Genomic DNA, 6295 nt, shown 5'->3' on the forward strand with positions numbered 1-6295 from the left:
AGAAAGAGGAGGAGGAGGAAGAGGAGGAGGAAGAGGAGGAGGAGGAAGAGGAGGAGAAGAAAGAGGAGGAGGAGGAAGAGGAGGAGGAGGAAGAGGAAGAGACACAGAGTGCTGTTTGGACCCACACAATTTCCCCATCCCCTTCCCCCTCCACTCTGATTGGTGGAGCTCATTACATGCTTCTCAGGTCCATGGAGAACAGCAGCAGCAGCTTAGTCATGGGAGGGATTTTAATCAGAGGCAGCACTAGGACTGTGAGGTCTCCACCAGAGTAAGGGGCAGAGGGACAAACACAGGCTTTTCATGTGGTGTGTGTGTATATATATATATATATAGATATATATATATATATATATATATATATATATCTATATATATATAGATATATATATATATATATATATATATATATATATATATATCCCCTGCAGTTAATTAAGTATATTATTTTGTAGTACTGTGTTTACAGCAGACCCATCTTCAATGTAGTTTAAAAATGTATGTGGCCTTCACACATAACTCTCAACTTATTTTTAGGTACAAATACAACAAACATTTGTGTATGTTATATATTAATTTTTTATTTTTATCCCTTCCCTACAGACACTGGACAGCAGCAGGAGGAGGTGGCAGCCCTAATGCGGGAGATTGTCCTCACCCTCCTGTACCTCCAGATCCTGTTTGGCCTTCTGGAGGCCCGAATTTAATTTTTTTTTATCCCCCCCCCCTTATTATTTTTGTGCCAAATAAACGTTTATGTACAGTTCGAAATTGCCTTTGTTTTTAATCAGAAATATGTTAGAGGGCTTGTAAGGGTAGGTACATACAGATGTGTACTGTAAGTTATACTTGTAATTTGAGGTGAGGGGTAATGATTGATGTGTGAATGTGTGTGTTTTTGAAAAAAATAACACATAGTAAAAATGCATGAATTTTTAATGTTGTTCGATTACAACATCACACATAACATCAGGGTAGGTATACATGTTACACATTGTGGACAAAGTAATTATGGACATAATTTAGTACATATACAGAAACACCAACATTACTTGATGTAAAAATAACAGCAATATGGGGACACATAGATAGTGATTAAAATGCCACATTAGAACATCACAAATATACATGTAATGTGGGTTAAAATGTAGTTTTATTAGGTCTTTATTAAGGTAGACAATTGAGTTAATAGAAAACAATAATTGAATAACAAATAGATTAATTAATCAATTGTCAGAATTGTAGTTGAAAGGCAAGATTTGCAGGTCCATATATGTGAAGGGTATGCCAGCGTGCACGGACGTACGCTCACTCTCACGAGCGGTGACATAAGCTGAGTTTTCCATTGAAAACAATAGGGACCCGTCCGTGCAAACTGGCGTACGCTCAGATCTCCGCAAGAAGTCGGTGGGGAGACGGAGGAAAGACGGCCGTAGACGGCGCCGTACGCTCAGTTGTACGCCAGTTGTCGGAGTGTAAGGGCTGGGCCGGCCGCGTACGTTGCCGTACGCTCATTTGTACGGCACTCCCCTTCTACGTTATTTCTGCCCGTACGTAAGCGGCTGATTTGTGGGTGGACTTAACCCTAACGGCCGCGTACGGCTAGCGTGCGGTAATGGCGTACGTACGCACGTTTGGCCGCTCCGAGCAGAATAATGCCCAAAGTCTGCCGATCTTTCCTTTCACAGATTGTCCATCCCGAAGTGATCAAGCATCCAAGAAAAGAAGCTCCGATGGTGCCGCATCTGTGGAAGCAGGTAAATGTTCAAACCACAGGCCATTACACATACAGTACACACACCCATGTCACATCAAATAATAAATCACATTACAGTCATCTCCAGCTGCTACATTGCAACGGACATGAATGTTATGTGGCCTAGCCATGTCAATGAACATTATTGGCAATGTTTCATGCAGGATCGGGGTCCATTTGTAAGTACATAGTACCCCTAGGTATGGGCGTCTACCATCTCAGACCCTTTCTAAAACAGTACTGACGACAGAAAGGACAATATATGCATCTGTACTTACCTCTTCCTCTGTATCCACAGGTACTGTACAACTAGGACAACAATCCACAGAATCCTCTGATATGCCGGTGGATGACATAGAGATAATTCTGGAACCAGTGGACACGTTTGCGGCTGAGGAGGAAATAAACACATCATCACAAAGTGATCTTCCACCAAGTGGGGTGACTCCAAACCCACCCCCACCCAGAAATACTCCCCATACAGCTGCTTCTGCTGCCCAAGTAGCTACCTCCTTGGTACATTTCAAGGACAAACAACTAGAATTTATGGCCTCCCAAAGTCTGGAAATGGGCAACATTAAGGGGTACATGCGTGACACCTTTCTACAGTTGAGAAAATTGTCTAGGAGTGTACGGGTTGGTGTAGGCACTCAGGTGCGTATGGCAAATAGCATAGACACCCGTCTTGCTGAACTTAGTTCTGCTGTAAGGGAGCAGAATATCCATATTGGCAGCCTTGCACAAAGTATTCATTCACTTAGTCAATCGTGTACTGTGCAGACCAATGCGTTGATCGCTATGCAGGCACAAATCCATCAAATGGAGGTGTCAGGTGTCATAGGTGCAACTACATCTACAATTAGTAGTGTATCTAGCACACCAGTAAGTGGCTCACCAACTTCCCCACCCCGTCGGAGTATTAGGACCCGGGGTGGCGTGTGCGCAGGTCAAGAGGTGGTAGTGCGCGGCCTGATGGAGGGAAAAAATAATTATTTAACATAAAATAAATTGATAATGCATGTACTATGCTTGAATTTTTGTTACATTAATACACATTTCTATTGTTTGCGACTAACAAATGCAGGTTATGTATGACATAATATACTGTAGTAAAAATGTCACAACGCATACCATTTTGTCTGTGTGTTATTCTTCAAACATTTGTTGCGTGATCTGTTCCATAATGTAATGATATATGGGCAAGGTATTGGTGGAAGATGCTGTTGTCTCAAATCTGGCCTGTCCGAGGTAGTGGAACTACATATTTAAGCAAGCTGTGGCAGTCATGTTTTGAGCTGTCATGCTGACAGTGTGTCAGGGCATGCTGGCCCATGTAGTTCCACAACAACAGGTGAGCCATAGTTGATTGCACAAAAATCACTTACATGTTGTTAATATACTTACAAGGTTTTTTACAGCAAGGGATAGGTCTGCACCACCAACTGTACCCTTGGACTGTGTCTATTGGGCTAAATGTGGGGGCAAAAAGATGTTAGTGATAAATGTAATGTAGGTGAGTTCACTTCCAGCAAAGGTACATGTAGGAATAGAGGGCACATGTGCTTACCAGAAAAGTAGTGCCTGATGATGTCTGTACGCTCCAGATTCCCCCTCTGCTTACCCCTCACTACCCGAGGTGTGGTAGGTTGGGCTTCCTGCACTACTGCTGCATGATCCTCCTCCACCTAGGCTGGTTGGTATAGGGCTATGTTGTGTAACATGCAGCAAGCCTGGACGATCATCACTACTTTTGCAGGGTGGTAAAGCAGCAAACCAGATGACCGGTCCAAACACCGGAATCTACTTTTCAACACTCCAAACGTACGCTCCACCACATTGCGGGTTGCAATATGGGCTTCATTATACCGGTGCTGTGCAGGGCCATCGGGTGTGACATGGTGTCATGAGCCAGGAAAGACACCCATATCCTGAGTCACCTAAACCAAAGAAAGGGACTTCCGGTTCTGGCAGCGACATGAGCAGTCGCATGTGAGAGAGCTCCGCTGCCCACCGGCTCACACTAACCCTTTTTACGGCTAAAATAGCCTCCACAAGCCGCGGTATCCGCTCCCACTGCACCCGACAAGACGCAGACCCGCATGGAACAATTTCTGGATGAAATGCCCGGCGCCAGGATCCGTGCCAGCAAAGCGAAAACGCCAGCACCTGCCACCTCCAAGATGGCGACTGCAGCAGAGCTTACACGTGCGCCCGCACAGAAAACTTCCCCGCTGCCTCCCCGGACCAAGCCGCCCTCCCCTCCGGCAGCAGACAGCTACACGGAGACCCCGCAGCCTGTCTCCCCTGCTCCAGATCGCAAGGTAACCCCACAACCTGACGATGCAGTAACATATGGGGACATGGTGGGCGCAATACGGGCAGCAATGGCCCCCCTGCTGCAAGACCAAACTGATAAAATTAACAGACAGCTGGCACAGTTACAGCAGCGGGTAGCAGAGACGGAACACAGAGTTGGGGAATGCTTTCAGGATGTAGCAGAAATGAAACCCATAATGAAACAGCACTCCTCAGACTTAATGTACCTCTATAACAAGGTGCAAGATCTGGAAAACCGGTCCAGAAGACAAAACCTGCGCATCATTGGACTGCCAGAGTCTTTAAAGGGAGCAGACTTATTTCAGTTTATAAAGATCAAGCTGCCAGAGCTACTAAACATACAAGACCGCTGTTCTGACATGGTGGTAGAACGTGCCCACAGGCTAGGGCCACTGAGACCCCAAGAGGGCGGGCGACCCAGAGCTGTCATATTCAAAACGCTCAATTATCTTCATAAAGAGCTCATTATTATTATTATTATAATTTTATTTATAAGGCGCCACAAGTGTTTCGCAGCGCCGTACAAAGGAACAATACAGGGAGACAAAACTTGGCATAACATTGAATAAATAACAAAAATACAGTACAAATAAAGAGCACCACAGTTCAATACACATTACAGCTTAAATGTAAGTAGTGAGGACCCAATCAACATACAACTAGAGGCTTGAGGCCAATGATGGAGATGAGTATGCAGACGAAGATGGTCACTGAGTGTTGGAGTAAAGGAGAGCTATGAGTGAAATGTGAAGAGAAGTGGGCTTTGACAACAGGAGGGAAGAGGGCCCTACTCGGAGGAGCTTACAATCTAGTAGGAAGGGGAGACAGACAAATTACAAGAGGTGCAAGCGAGGGGGTGGTGGTTAGATAGCAGGATGTAAACAGGCAAGGGGTCGGAGAACCAGCTGGTTTATGCAGTGGAAGGGTACGCTTTGATGAATAGGTGAGTTTTCAGTGCCCGTTTGAAGCTTTGCAAGGTCGGGGAGAGTCTAATGGAGCGAGGGAGTGCGTTCCACTGAAGGGGTGCAGCACGGGCAAAGTCCTGTACTCTAGCATGGGAAGCAGTGATCAGGGTGGAGGAGAGACGACAGTCGTCAGCTGACCGTAGAGGGCGGGAGGGTGTATGAATGGAGATGAGGTTAGAGATATATGGAGCAATGGAATTAGAGATGGCCCTGTATGTGAGTGTGAGGTGTTTGAAGAGGATTCTGTAGGGGAATGGAAGCCAGTGCAGATTTTGTTGAAGGGGAGTAGCAGAATTAGAGCGGCGGGAGAGGAAGATAAGCCTGGTTGCAGCATTGAGGACAGATTGGCGAGGAGCTAGTTGGGATTGAGCGAGGCCGGTGAGAAGAGCATTACAGTAGTCAAGCCGTGAGATGACCAATGAGTGGATGATCAGCTTAGTTGCACTCTGTGAGAGAAAGGGCCTGATGCGAGCAATGTTGCGTAACTGGAACCGGCAAGAATGGGCCAGGGATTGGATGTGGGGTGCAAAGGAGAGGGAGGAGTCAAGAGTGACACCCAGGCAGCGGAGTTGGGGAACAGGGGAGATGATGGTGTTGTTAACAGTGATAGAGATATTAGTAGGGGGCATAGCTCTGGGTGGGGGAAAGATAATAAGTTCGGTTTTGTCCATATTCAGCTTCAGAAATCGCTATCATATGGACAGTATCCCGCAGACATAGAGACCTTTCTTGGGAGGGCCACAGAATCTTAATTTTCCAAGATTACACCGCAGAATTGATGAAGCAGTGAAAAGAGTTCTCGCCTGTTTGCTCCAGGCTTATTAAGCTGGAGAGGAAGTTCGCCTTAATGTACCCGGCCAGACTCAGGATATATGACGGCTCCTCATTCAGAGACTTTATGTCGGCGCAAGACGCAGAATGCTTTTTAAGAGAAGAACAAGGGCGGAACCGACAACACTCCCATATGTCTGATTGCGAGTAACTTGATCTCTGAGTTAATTAACTCCCCTCTTTCCTTTGTTTGCACTATGTACTGCTGAAGCTCCGGGTCTAAAGGCCCCCCATACACTACGAGATTTATCTGACCTGTAAAATTGCATCTGATTTCCCTTGAACTGCCCTGGCAGCTTCCCAGGAGGTCTAGATACAATTTGACACTTGATGTGCCATTTTTTACATCCAATTTGCGTCAGATAAATCACATGTGATTAATCACGTGATTTATCTGACGCAAATT

At 45.7% G+C, this 6295-nt stretch overlaps 1 long non-coding RNA gene across 1 annotated transcript; it reads right to left on the minus strand.

Annotated features, from left to right (window-relative positions):
• Positions 1-1674: 1674 nt before the first annotated feature.
• On the minus strand, positions 1675-3638 carry LOC146058982 (uncharacterized). The gene is made up of 3 exons (XR_014470081.1): positions 3161-3638; positions 2035-2147; positions 1675-1745 (listed from the first exon to the last, which is right to left on the minus strand). It is a non-coding gene; the product is annotated as an uncharacterized LOC146058982 (long non-coding RNA).
• Positions 3639-6295: the final 2657 nt, after the last annotated feature.

This window comes from Crinia signifera, chromosome 2 (assembly GCF_055691185.1).
Source record: "Crinia signifera chromosome 2, ASM5569118v1, whole genome shotgun sequence".
Classification (NCBI taxonomy): domain Eukaryota; kingdom Metazoa; phylum Chordata; class Amphibia; order Anura; family Myobatrachidae; genus Crinia; species Crinia signifera.